General features: G+C 39.1%; 1 protein-coding gene across 2 annotated transcripts in view; it reads left to right on the plus strand.

The window, feature by feature from the left end:
* Positions 1-13,299, plus strand: part of PLEKHH2 (pleckstrin homology, MyTH4 and FERM domain containing H2) — a 96,026-nt gene that overhangs the window by 47,117 nt on the left and 35,610 nt on the right. The window lies entirely within an intron of this gene.

A 13,299-nucleotide genomic window follows, 5' to 3' on the forward strand; every position in this document is an offset into this window, starting at 1 on the left:
GGATGAAAACCTTTGAAAAGGTATTTGAAATGGCTGAAAAACAAGCTTCTCTAATCAGTAAGCGAAGAATACCAATGCAGGGAAGGAACAAAGTGCATGCAGGGAAAGTAGAGCTGGCACAGGTAAAAGAAATACAGACGATCCGTAAGCATATGGAAAGATATTTTATTCTCACTACTAATGTTCTTTAAAAAGCACAACTTGAAATAATAGATATTTTTAAAATCTGGTAAAAGGAGGGACATTTTTTAACATTATGAAATGCACTATTGACATGAATTAAGAAATCTGCTAGTGAGAGAATTACTCTAAAAGGCAATTTGGCAATGTCTTGGCCAAACTGTTTACTCAATAAATATTTTTGAAAGAACAAATGGATGAATGAATGTTAATGTTTTAAAAACATATGTACATACCCTTTGATTCAGTAATCTCGATCCATTAGTTTATGCTCAGGAAATGGTCTTAATTTATACTTCAAAAGATTGAAGTATAAGGATGTTCATCACAGCATTTTTTTTCTATTAAAAATATTAGATATAATTAGCATAAACTAAAAATGTAAATTTTTAAAAAGATTTTTTAAATTGTTATTCTATTATAGTTGTCCCAATTTCCCCCCCTTGTCCCCCTCTGCCCATCCCGTTCCCTACTCCCCCAGTCAATTCCCACACTGTTGTCCATATCCGTGTGTCATTCATACATGTTCTTTAACTAGTCCCTTTCCCTTCTTTCTACAGTTATCCCCTCCTCCCTCCCCTCTGGTCACTGTCAGTCTGTTCCATGTTTCCATGCCTGTGGTTCTATTTTGTTCGTTAGTTTATTTTGTTCAGTGGATTTTTCTTATAGGTGAGATCATATGGTATTTGTCTTTAACTGACTGGCTTATTTCACTTAGAGTAATATTCTCCAGTTCCATCTGAGCTGTCGCAAAAAGTAGGACTTCCTTCTTTCTTTCTGCTGTGTAGTACTCCGTTGTGTAATTGTACCACAGTGTTTTAATCCACTCTTCCACTGATGAGCACTTAGACTGTTTCTAGCACTTGGCTATTGTAAACAGAGATGTTTTGAACATCGGGGTGCATAAGTTCTTTTAAAATGGTGATTCAGGATTCTTAGGATATATTCCCAGCAGCAGAATCACTGTGTCAAAAGGCAGTTCCATTTTTAGTTTTTTGAGGAAATTCCATGTTGTTTTCCATAGTGGCTGCACCATTCTGCATTCCCAGCAACAGTGCACTAGGGTTCCCTTTTCTCCACATCTTCGCCAGCACTTGTTTGTTGATTTGTTAATGATGGCCATTCTGACCCGTGTGAGGTGGTATCTCATTGTGGTTTTAATTTGCATCTCTCTAATGGCTAGTGATGCTGAGCATCTTTTCATATGTCTTTGGACCATCTGTATGCCCTCCTTGGAGAAGTGTCTATTTAGGTCCTTTGCCCAGTTTTTAATTGGATTGTTTGTTTTCCTGGTGTTGAGTCCTATGAGTTCTTTATATTTTTTGGAGATCAAACCCTTGTCCAATATGTCATTGGTAAACATGTTCTCCCATATGATCAGTTCCCTTTTCATTTTATTGCTGTTTTCTTTAGTCATACAGAAAATTTTTCATTTGATGTAGTCCCATTTGTTTATTTTTTCCTTTATTTTCATTGTCCTAGGAGATGTTGGCAAAAACATTGCTATGTGGGATATCTGAAATTTTCCTCCTATGTTCCCCTCTAGGATTTTTATGGTATCATGATTTACATTTAAGTCTTTTATCCATTTTGAATTTATTCTGGTGTATGGTATAAGTTGGTGGGCTAGTTCCTTTTTTTTTTTTTTTTTTGCATGTACCTGTCCAGTTCTCCCAACACCATTAATTGAAAAGGCCATTTTTACTCTATTATATATATGCTCATGCCTTCCTTGTCAAATACTAATTTACTGTAAAGACATGGATTTATTTTGGGGTTCTCTGTTCTGTCCCATTGATCTATGTGTTCTGTTCTTATGCCAGTACCAGACTGTTTTGATTACTGTGGCCTTATAGTATAGTGTGATATCAGATATTGTGATCCCTCCTGCTTACTTAGTTCCTCTTTCTCAAGATTGCTAAGGCTATTTGGGGTCTTTTTTGGTTCGGTATAAATTTTTGAAATATTTGTTCTAGATCTGTGAAATATGCATTGGTATTTTAATAGGAACTGTGTTGAATCTATAGATTGCTTTGGGTAGTATGGACATTTTAATGATGTAAATTCTTCCAATCCATGAACATGGTATATGCTTCCATTTATTTGTATCTTCTTCTATTTCTTTCTTCAGTGGTCTATAGTTTTCTGAGTACAGGTCTTTTACCTCCTTGGTTAATTTTATTCCTAGGTATTTCACTTTTATTTTTGCTGTAGCAAATGAGATTTTCCACCCCTAGTTTCTTTTTCTGATATTTCATTGTTGGTGTACAAAAATGCCATTAATTTCTGAATATTGACTTTGTATCCTGCTATTTTGCCAAATTCACTTATTAGGTCAAGTAGTTTTTTGATGGAGTCTATAGGGTTTTCTATGTACACTATTATGTCATCTACAAGTAATGACAGTTTTACTTCCTCCTTTCCAATTTGTTTGTCTTTTATTTCTTTTTCTTATCTAATCACTGTGTCTAGAACTTCCAGCACTGTGTTGAATAAGAGTGGTGAAAGCAGACACCCTTGCCTTGTTCCTCGTGTTAAGAGGAAAGCTTTTAGTTTTTGCCTATTGAGCATGATGTTGGCTGTAGGTTTCTCGTATATGGCCCTAATTATATTGAGTTTATGTTCCCTCTATTCCCATTTTGCTGAGTGCTTTTATCATAAATGGGTGCTGGATTTGATCGAATGCTTTTTCTGCATCTGTAGATATAACCATGTGATTTTTGTCTTTCATTTTGTTTTTGTGGTGTATTACATTGATTGATTTGCGAATATTGTACCATCCTTGCATCCTTGGGATGAATCCCCCTAGATCATGGTGTATGATATTTTCAATGTATTGCTGGATCCAGATTGCCAATATTTTGTTGAGGATTTTAGCATCTATGTTCATCAGAGATATTGGCCTGTAGTTTTCTTTCTTTGTTGTATCTTTACCTGGTCTTGGAATTAGGATGATATTGGTCTCATAAAAAGAGTTTGACAGTCTTCCCTCTTCTTGAATTTTTTGGAAGAGATTGAGAAAGATAGAAGTTAGTTCCTCTTTAAATGTTTGGTAAAATTTACCTGTGAAGCCATCTGGTCTGGGGCTTTTGGATGCTGGGAGTTTTTTGATTACTGCTTCAATTTCACTAGTTATTATCAGTCTGTTCAGGCTCTCTGTTTATTGATTCAGTTTTGGAAGATGGCATATTTCTCAAAATTTATCCATTTCTGCCATGTTGTCCAATTTCTTGGCATATAGTTGTTAATAGTAATTTCTTACAATCTTTTGTATTTCTGTGGTATCAGTTGTAACTTCTCTTTTGTTTCTGATTTTATTTATTTTGGTCGTCTCTCTTTTGATGAGTCTGGTTAAAGATTTGTCAATTTTGTTTATATTTTCAAAGAACCAGCTCCTGTTTTGATGATTTGAATTGTTCTTGTGGTCTCTTATGTTATTTAATTCTGCTCTGATCTTGATTATTTCCTTCCTTTTACTCTGTCTGGACTTTGTTTGTTGTTCCTCTAGTTGTTGTACATGTAAGATTAGGTTATTTGAGATTTTTCTTTCTTCTTTAGGTAGGTCTGTATTGCTATGAACTTCCCTCTCAGTACTACCTTCACCATGTCCCACAGGTTTTGGGTTGTTGTTTGTTCATTTTCATTTGTCTCCCCATACTTTTCTATTCTTCCTTGATCTCATTGTTGACCCATTCATTTTTTATTAACATGTTATTCAGTCTCCATGTATTTGAATGTTTTGAGTTTTTTCCTTGAGGTTGGTTTCCAGTTTCAAGCCATTGTAATCGAGCACATGCTTGGTATAATTTCAGTTTTCTTGAATTTGTTTTGTGTCCTACCATGTGGTCTATCTTTGAAAATGTTCCATGTGCATTTGAAAAGAATGTACATTTTGCTTCTTTTAGGTGAAAGGTTCTGTATATATCAATTAAATCCATTTGATGTAGAGTATCGTTCAGTGCCACAATATCCTTGTTGATTCTTTGAAAGATTTATTCATTTTTGACAGTGTGGTGGTAAACTCCCCTATCACGACTGTGTTGTCAATATCTTTCTTGAAGTCCTGTAAGATTTTCCTCATATATTTAGGTGCTCCTATGTTGGTTACATATATATTTAAAAGAGTTATATCTTCTTGATGTATTACTCCCTTAAGTATTATGTAGTGACCTTCTTTGTCTCTTTTTATAGCCTTTGTTTTAAAGTCTATTTTGTCTGATATAAATATTGCTATCCCAGCATTTTTTTTCATGTCTGTTTGCTTGGAATATGTTTTCCATCGCTTCATTTGCAACCTGTGTAGATCTTTTGTTCTGAAGTGGGCCTCTTGTAGAAAGCATATATGGGTTGTGTTTTCTTATCCATTCAGGTAACTTATGTCTTTTGAATAAATTAAATAATCCATTTATATTTAAGGTTATTATTGATAGGTACTTATTCATTGCCATTTATTCTGTACCTGTATTCCTCTCTCCCTCTCTCAATCTCTCCCTACTTCTTCTCCTTTTTACAGCAGGCCCTTTAGCACCTTTTGGTGCTTTTGCTGGCTTGGTGTTGATGTACGCTTTTAGCCTTCTTTTGTCTGGGAAGCTCTTTATTTCACCTTCTATTTTAAATGAGGGCCTTGCTGGATAGACTAGTCTTGGTTTCAGGTCCTTCCTTTTCATTACATGGAATATTTTGTGCCAATCCCTTCTGGCTTGTAGTGTTTCTTTTGAGAAATCAGTTGATAGCTTTGTCAGAGACCCTTTGTATGTTACTAGCTGTTTGTCCCTTCCTGCCTTTAAGATTCTCTCTTTGTCTTTAAATTTTGCCATTTTTATTATGATGTGTCTTGGAGTGGGCCTGTTTGGGTTCATCTTGAATGGGACCTTCTGTGCTTCTTGAACTTGCATGATTTTTTCCCTCACCAGGTTAGGGAAGTTTTCTGTCATTGTTTTTTCAAACAGGTTTTCTATCCCTTGTTCCTTTTCTTCTCCTTCTAATATTCCAGTGATGCAAATGTTATGTTTCATGTTGTCCTGAAGCTTCTTTAAACTACCTTCATTCTTTTTGAGTCTTTTTTAATTTTGTTGCTCTGACTGGGTACTTTTTCTCTACCTTGTCTTCCAGCTTGCTGATTTGGTCCTCTGCTTCATCTAGCCTGATTTTTATTCCTTCAGTGTATTCTTCATTTCAGATATTGTATTCTTCATTTCATCCTGGCTGTTATTCAGAGTTTCCATGTCCTTTTTCATGCTGCCGTTGTTCCCATTAAGTTCCTTATAGCTCTCATAAAGATCCTTGCTGTTCTCACTGAGTTCCTTGAGCATCCTTTTAAACATTATTTTGAATTCTATGTCTAATAGATTGCTTGCCTTAATTTCATTTAGCTATTCTTCTGGGGATTCCTCCTTTCTTTTCAACTGGGGGTTATTTCTTTGTCTCCCTATTTTAGGTGACTCTTTTTGTTTGTTTCTGTGTCTCAGACTGTTCTGCTTTGACTGCTTGTCTCTGCAGGGTTGCCTTTTTTGGAAGGAGTTCTGTGGGACTCAGTGGTGCAGTTTCTTTGATCTCCTCATCTGGATGCCCTAGGGATGCCATGCTTTTAAGTTTACGTGGGCTCTCTTGTTGTACTTGGGCTTTGATTATCGATGGCTCATTCTTGGTGGGTTCTCCCCTGCAGCTGGCTGACTGGCAGTCACAACCCCTACTACACCTTGTATGCTGTTGTACAAGTGTTGGTTAGCAAAACAATGCTACCCCCAAAACCAAACCCACACCAACGGAAATACACCCCTACCACATCAGCAGTATCAACAGCAAATGAACAAAGATTAATAAAGGTGGAAAGAGATTAAGAATATTATAAGATAAGAAAAAAGAATATTAAATGGCTAAAGGAGAGAAAAACGATTTTAAGAGGGAAGGAGAAGGAGAAATAATGAGAGTAAGGAAAAAAGGCAAAGAAAAGGAGAAAATAAAAATTTAAATGTAAGTAAAGGGAAGGACAATGGCAAACTGGAATAAGAAAACAGAAGAGTATAATATAAGGTTTGGAATAAAATTTAAAAAATAGTGAACCAATAAGAACGAAATTGAAGAAAAACCACAATAGTGTCAGTAACAATGACAGATTAGCAAAGATTAATAAACGTGGAAAGAGGATAAGAATATCATGAGAAAGAGAAAAGAGAATATGAAGTGTAAATAAAAGTGATTTAGAGAAGTAAAGTGATTTAGAAGTAAAGAAAAATGATTTTGAGAGGATAGAGGGAGAAGAAATAATAAAAGTAAGGAATAGAATCCATGTTAAGAAATGGAAAAAATAAAATTCCAAACTCAAATACATGAGAGCAGGAGGAAAGCAAAATGAAGTTAGACAGGGAGAGTAACCTATGAGATTTGAAACTAAAAAATAGTGAACAATTAGGAATACAATTGAAAAACATCAATAACTGCCATATCCACACCAAACAAGCCACAATTAATAAAGGTGGAAATAAAATGAAAATATTACAAGAAAGGGAAAAATACTGTGAGCTGACTAAAGGAAGGAAGAATGATTTTGTGATTATAGAGGGAGGAGAAATAGTAAGAGTAAGGGACAGGAACAAGGTGCAGAGAGGGGGGAAATAAAATTTACAATGAAAATAAGAAAGGGCAGGAAAAAGGCAAAATGTAGTAAGACAAGGGAAGGGTACTGTGTGAGATTGGAAATAATAAAATAAAAAATGTAAAAATCTAAATAAAAAGAATGAAAAATAAAAGATAAAAAGTAGTGAATTCATTGGAATACAATTGAAGAAAATGAAGAAATGTTAAAGTGCTATGCAAGAAAAAAAAGGATAATGCAAATTCTGAAGAAGAATGAGATGGAATTTGTCTCAGCAGAGTTTGGTGTTGACCTTCCATCTTCTCCTTCTGGATCTGCTTCTGGCTTTTTATCAGCTCAAGGTCCAGGGATGGGTCATCCAACTTCTAGCAGCACCCCATGTACCACCTTCGCTTGCCTCTAGAGGGAACTTCTATTGCAATTGGGAGGGTAGGACCCCTGGGTCTCCTCTGGGAAGCACTTTTCCCAGTCTTCTGGGAAAATTGTGGGCGTGTTCCTCTGTCTAAGCTTATATCCAATATTGTATAGTTTCTGATGGACTAGCTGTCCATTTCAAAGGAGGGACCAATCTGTGTAAGAGGGTCAGCTCTTTTCTGCTTGGTGCTGATGGCAATTCTGTGTGAGAGCCGAGGGTGAGCAGGGTCCTGATTACCCCTTGCTGTACCAATTTCTGATCTCCCAGCCTTGCTGGCCTCGGTGGAATAGGGCCCCAGAAACCACTGTATTTTGTCGCCCTGAGAGGAGTTCAAAATGAGTCCTTTCGGAGATTCTCTTCCTGCCTTTCTCCTGTGGATATGCACCCACTGAGGGTTCTTGAGCCTGTCCTGCCTGTTCTGCCAATCCTGCAGGAGGTGGGGACTACGTAGTCCTTCCCTTCCCAGAGGTTTGAATTCTTCTGGGGAAGGGGCTTCTGCCTGGCTGTAAATAATCTCAGGCTCTCAACTCTTGCCCATCTAATTCCCAGCCCACTGCCCTTGTAGTAGACACAGTCCCGAACTTTCCATTTTGTGTAGCCCCCGGCTTGCTAGCCACACTGGGGTAAGGCCAGAAGTCCTTTTGTTGTGCGATTTTCTGATCTCCCTGCCCAGCTGTATTCACTGGGAACAACCTGCACTTTCAATCTTGTCCCTTTGTTGTCAAGGCAGCTGCACACAGGGTCCCTGCCCAACAGGCTTTAGCTTCCCTTTGAAAAAGTCTTTCTGTGGCACACACACTGCAGCACCCAGTCACTGTCCAGATTTCTGCCCACACCGCCTCTCCACAAAGCCAGAGGTCTCTCATGGGCATGGTTAGCTGCAGCCCGCCTCTGCCCAACCCATGTGCAGATACAGTCCCCTGCCCCGCCCCTCTCTGGCACTCTCCTGGCTGGCATTTGTTGCTTCAGTTATGGATGACGTGCTGTTCGCTGAGTGCGTGTAGCCTGGATCTCCCCGACCTCAGACATCCTCCCAAGTCACTCCTGGTTGGGTCTGTGGACTCCCCTCAGGGCTGGGGTCCCTGCCCCGGGAGAGGAGGGGACCACAAAGCTGTGGTTTCTGACCAATCTCTCTGCATCTACAGGCGCCACATACGGGGTATTTACCCTTTAACTTATAAAATCTCCTTATTGCCCATTGTGAAGTGTCTCCTGTACTCCTTGGCTCAAAACTCCGTATCAGCTAAGATTCCATTGATTGTTTGGGTTATTTGTCGGAAGATCGGCTGAGAATCCAAGTTGGGGGCTAGAGCAAATGGACTCAGCTTCCACCTACTTGGCTGCCATCTTCCAGCTCGAAAATGTGGATTTTAAGTGTAGAGTTTGATGAGTTTTGACAGACACTTACTGTCACTGTATGAAGATATAGAACATTTCCCTTGCCCCAGAAAGATTGCTTGCCTGGCATAGTTTATAGTAAAGAAAAATTGGCATCAATTAGATGTAGAGCAGGGGATAGCTGAAATAAATATTTTGTAATCAGAGCTTTAATATGCAGTCATTTTAATTGTTAAGAATATTTAGTGCTACAGAAATGTTATCATTATTGGGTGATAACACAAGTACAGAGCAGATTATAGTCACGCAGAATGTACAGAGAGCTTTAAAGCACAACTTGGATGAAACATTATTCACAGGGAAAAGTCTGCGTGCAAGGCGGCTGTGCTCCCCACTCTACCACCAGTGCTGCAGGGGAAGTTTGCCCACGTGTATCGAATAGCTCTAGGAATTTTCTTTTATTTTTGTTTAGCCCTGTTGCCTAACTTTTTATGGAGTAAGTATTGCTTTATGCTAAGAAATATTATTTTTAAATTTTAAAATTCCAGTTGGTTTTGACAGATATTTACTGTCACTTCTAGAGAAATACAGTAAGATATTTACACACAAAACAGTACACACAAAAATAACCTCTGCAATCACTCGTTATTCATGGACCTTCTTTATGTAAGAGGTAAAAAACTTAGATGCTGATGAGCTATGCCACCACATAATCTCCACTTAATATTAACATGGGGGTGTAAGTGGGTGCTATTCAGTAATGTTTACAAAGACTGACCAGCTATTTCAAAAGTAGCAGAAAAAAACTCCAATACATGCAACAAAGAAATGAATGTTACTTGTGGTTTGTTTAGTTTTTTTTTTCAAAATGTTATATTACCATAATTTTTTTTTTCAGTTCCTGATGGGTTCGAGAACTCCCCAGTACTGTATAAATATATGTTTTCCAGTGAATTTAGTGCTACTTTAAATCACATTCTTATTATAATTCATAATGACTAGCTGTCCTCCTTTATCAAGGACCATGTATATCAAGCCCTTAGACTTTAATATGAGTGTAGGTTGATGTGATTATCAAATGACTAAACCATTAGGGTTTACAGACAGGATGCTTATTAGGTTTTCTTCCTACGGTTTATGTGGCCTTGTCCACCCCCATACTTTCACCCTGAGAGCCTTGTAAGAGAAAAATGTCCCTCGGTTATTCTTAGTGACTCATTCTGAGCTCACATTCAGGCTACAATTTGAGCTACTGTGGAACAACTTTGAGTACCTTAGAGGGGAGCAGGGTTTTTTTCCAAGTTGTCACAATTGTTCTTATTAAGTACAGAAATACGTAGGTAGATATTAAGAATGTGACTAATATGATTCTGGATATTCACTCATGCAACTTTTACTGCTTAGGAAGAATGTTTTTTATATAAGAATCCGTCTATTTAAAAAACAAAAATGTATCAGGCAGTTACCACTCTCCAGGCAGGGGCAGAAGGGCGTTGAGCAGTGGGAAGGCTCAGTGCGAGGGCTGGACTGCCAGGAAGATGAGGAAGGGCGAGTAGCTAAGTTCTTGGGGCACTGAGTGTGATGTCAGACAGCCTCAGTTGTCCTGATGAAGATTACCCCATAATACAGTTATTTACTGAGTTTGTGTGTGTGGAGGGGTGGTGGGGAGAAATCAGAGTAATTACAGGGAAGTAAGGCATCAAATTCAAGCAGAGAGAGAAGCATTGGTGCATGTTCCTGAGGGTCCCCCTGACTATAGTGATTTGAATTCATATATTTTTTAATGTCTTCAGATGCCCACAAATAGGAGCAGAGAATGTACATGGTAGTTCTGTGAGGACAGTGATTCTCTTCTTAACATTTTATTATGTAAATTTTCAAATATACATAAAAATTAGAAGACTTTTACAGTGAACACCCATATTCTCACCACCTGGATTCTACAGTTAACATTTTACTTGCTTGTACATGTCTATCAAGATGATGGTTTAAATATCAATGTTTTATGGCAGGCATTTTCAAACATATATGAAAGTAGAAAGTAGAAGGAATAATAGAACAAACCCTCACATAATCATCACACAGTTTCAACAATTATTAACTATGGCTAATGTTATTTCATATAACCCCTCATCACCATAACCTTCCTTCTCTTTCCTCACTCTCCCCTGGGTTATTTAAAAGCAAATGGAGAAGAAATTTTGTTGGGTGGATATGTCAGCAGCGTAGGAATACAACGTAATCACGGGTCTTGGAGCAAGAGCTGACTTATGATCAAACACAGGATCCAAGCTGGTGGAGAAGGAAGAGAGGCCAGGAGGGAACTGGTACACTGGAATAAAATGGGAGGGACGTGGACTCAAAGTTTTTAATGAAGTCAAGGAACCAGAGTGGTGTGAGTAAGAGGAGAGGGAGGCGAAGGGAGGTCCAGATCAGAGGGAGCAATGGAAATTTCAGAAGTGGAGCGGACTAGGTGTGGCCAGGGGATGGATGGTACAAGTGGAGGGACAGCAAATAAAGACAGCAAGGAACTGTGGATTAAGGATGGAGAGAGGCAGTGTAGCAAAGAGGCTAGGGCAGGAGCATGGGCGAAGGTCCTGGCTCTGACGCTGGCCACTGTGTGACCTTGAATAAGTTACCTGCAGGCTCTGGGCCTCCGCATCCTCACCTGTAAAGTGGGGATAATAACACTGTCAACCTCACAGGCAGTTGGGAGGATTAAATGAATTGTTTAAGCAGGTAAAGTTCTTTAGAACAGTGACTGGCGCATATAAACCCTTCAAAAATAATTATTATTATCACAAGAGTTTCACCTAGATACTAAAGTTGGCAAGGCTGGCGTCAGGGTTTGTGGTGGGCAAGGCTACAGGTGTAAGGACTGAGGAAAAGAGAGACCAGGGAGTTTATGTTTTGTGTGACGACAAAGGCCCATTGGTATGTGACATACTGTCTCCTTCGAAGTTTCAAACAGTGCTGATAGGAAGTATCTTTGTTATGGACACAAGGTAAAAAAAAGATTCTTTCAATTATTTAGTCCCCCAAAGCCTCGAGGTTTGAGGTTGCCTTTAAATTTCCTGAGGATTCTTCTAGTGTAATTTGCTTTATTATGAGTTTTTCGGAATAAGTTAGAGTTTAAAGAAATCCTAATATTGTTAGCTCTACATGTAAAGATAGATGGTGTGTTTAAACACAGCTTTTACTGTGAATTGGCAAAGGTCTTCATTAATTTGTAGTTCTTCAAAAGTATGCATTGTTCTATTTGAAAGACAAATCCTTTCAAAAGGATACTCTCTACAGCCTCATGGGTTATACTCGTTTTGATGTGTTTGTTTAAAAGAAGAAAAAAGGAAAACCCTGCATAACACCAACTATTTAAAACTTCCAGGATATTTGTCTGTAAACATATGTTTCTAAATTTAATTAGACTGAAATGTCTTGCCAAATGAAACATTTTTTTGTTTTTTCGCAAGCAGCATTCTAAATCCGTCCAACAGGGAGATGGTGGAGCTGTTTGCTTAAACCATAACTTTGCAAGCCCAAAGGCTGGCTGCGTTTGTGGGTTTAAGGGAAACATGTGTTTTACTTCTCCTTGTGCGTAGTGAGGAAGGAAGCATTTATTGAGTAACTACTATGACTCTGTGTACATTTTCTCCTTTGGTCATCGCACAGCCCGATGAGGTGCACAGCAATCTCCTGTTACCCACAGAGGCGAGAGGCTGTCAGTTGCCTGAGGGCATCCATCTGGTCTGCGGCAGAACTGGGGTTTAAGCCTTGGTCCAGTCGACCTCAAAATTCAGGCCTTTTCTGCTACAGTGACTTGCCTACTCTAAAAAATCTATTGTCAATAATTTTATATTTTTCTCAATGTATTACTAGTCCATTTAAATACAAGTGATGCACGGGTCCTGCAAAATATGTGTCCCCACCCCACCCTCACCCCTGCCTCCTGCCCCGGTGACCTCTGTCCTCACTCGCTCAGTCTCAGGCACAGGGGCCGGCACACACCACCGCAGGGCCTTGGAAAGTGCTGCTTCCTTGGCCCAGAGTGTTTTTTTTTAATTGAATTTATTGGGGTGACGTTGGTAGGCCGACAGTGACCAGAGGGGAGAGAGGAGGGAATTTCAGGGGAAAAGGGTGAAGGGTTTGTAGGAACAATTATAAAGGACACAGAGTGTTCTTCTCTTAGACGACTCAATAGCTCATCTCCTTCCTTCAGGGCTTGACTCGATGTCAGTGAGGCCTTCCAGAGCACCTTATTTTAAATTGTAAAGCAGTCTCCCCTTCCCCAAGCACCTCCTTCTCTTTTGCTGTTTTTTTTTTTTTTCTCCTTAATACTTGTAACCATGGGCAAGCACGATCGCAGAGTGTTGAGCTTCGGTTTTACTGGCCAGTGCCTTGGTGTCCAGGGGGCAGGCCTCTCCAGATTGCAGCCTACTCTAACTATTGCAGGAGAGCGCTGGTCTCACGGCAGAACTTGGCAGGGCTGGTAGGGCAGGGGGTCACAAGGCAAGCTCACCCAGGCACACCACATTCCAGTCTGGGGCAATAGGGCCTATCATCAAGCTACCTGCTTGCAGGAATGGGGTTCTTGGTGTTTGTCTAGGATTGAGGGTATAGCTGTGACTGGCTGGCAGAGATCTTCAATGCCTACTATACCTGGGCAGGACTGGGGCAGGGAGGAACCCACGGTAAGGAACTTCATAAAGAAACCAAATGATGAAAAACCTACAATATTCAGTAAAATCTTTGGTAAAATGTCTTCCACAAAAAA

This window comes from Desmodus rotundus, chromosome 5 (genome assembly GCF_022682495.2).
Source record: "Desmodus rotundus isolate HL8 chromosome 5, HLdesRot8A.1, whole genome shotgun sequence".
Classification (NCBI taxonomy): Eukaryota; Metazoa; Chordata; class Mammalia; order Chiroptera; family Phyllostomidae; genus Desmodus; species Desmodus rotundus.